The sequence below is a fragment of the Diachasma alloeum genome, unplaced genomic scaffold, assembly GCF_001412515.2.
Source record: "Diachasma alloeum isolate Michigan unplaced genomic scaffold, Dall2.0 Dall_scaffold_01311, whole genome shotgun sequence".
NCBI lineage: Eukaryota > Metazoa > Arthropoda > Insecta > Hymenoptera > Braconidae > Diachasma > Diachasma alloeum.
This window is the reverse complement of record NW_021681415.1, coordinates 18,640-19,891: the sequence shown is the minus strand read 5'-3', so window position 1 is coordinate 19,891 and position 1,252 is coordinate 18,640.

Sequence of the window (1,252 nt, the reverse complement as noted above, 5' to 3'; positions counted from 1 at the left end):
AAATAATTTGACAAGAGTTCATTCGTGACAGTCGAGTTTTCACTCAAAAATATCATTGAAATCACTTTGATCAGTCCCGATACGATGATAATAACATTTGAACCATTCAGACAATCTATACGCATTCGCGAGAGGACAACAGACGGACTCATCAGGTGTTTTGATGTTCTGATGCACTTTGGAATGTGGGCAGTCCTTGATGTAAAAATTGGAAATGTTTGGACAATTGTAGTCATCCAAATTGATGATTTTGTAAAAATCCCCCAGTGATAATTGTTGCAGGTATTTCACTTTTTCTAATCCTTTAACGTAAATTTTCATCACACTTTTATTCAGAAAACTTTGAAAAACTTTTTCAATGTCATCATAATCACATTCACCAATTTCCCACAATATTCCATGATAATTATGTGTGAGCCATCTGTTGGTTCGGACATCCATAGCCTCGAGATCAGTCCAAGCGCACGGTGGGCGAAATACAATGTGTTGAGTGAAACTCGCCTTAATATCCGATGATGATTGCACTGCCACAACACCCAACTCTTTCAAAAGAAAATTCCCGTTGCTGCGGAACCCTTGTAGATCAATGATCAATTCCATGATATCACTACTTTTACTTATAAATTTCTAAAAGACTCAATAAAGTCAAGCAGCATGTAAGCTCCTTCCAAAGCGGTATCAGTGCCGTGCTCGCTCAAGACAGTCACCACATCATCGTCTGCTCCACCGTTCTCCAAGCCCCTCACTGGCTGCCCCTTCCCGCCACTGCTTGCTCCATCTCTTTGATCTCCTCCAACGTTTCTATATCTGCACTGCCCTCCAGCCCATTGGATGACTCACATAATGGGTTGTCTTCATCCTCCGATGAACTGCTATCTTTGTCAGCACACTTTTCTGCTAAAGCCCCTTTAATGAAGATGAAAAAATCATTGTTTTTCATGAGGATCGTGCGGACACCAACTAGTGAGAGATGAACATCAGTAATACCATCCGTTGCTTGNAAATGAATGATAATAATAAAAAAAATTCTAAGAGAATTAGAATTTAGAGAGAAAAAATTTCCGCTTCACCCAGCCGGGAATCGAACCTGGGTCTCCCAGATACGCGCCGGGTACTCTTACCGACTAATTATCGAGTGGTATTATTGAAATTCAAGAGAGTACTGGTGAAGTTTTATATTGGAGACTCTGAGCAGTGATCTCACTGGAGGAGGGGATTGTTCTTTCGGAGAACTCGTGGTAGCATGAAGACT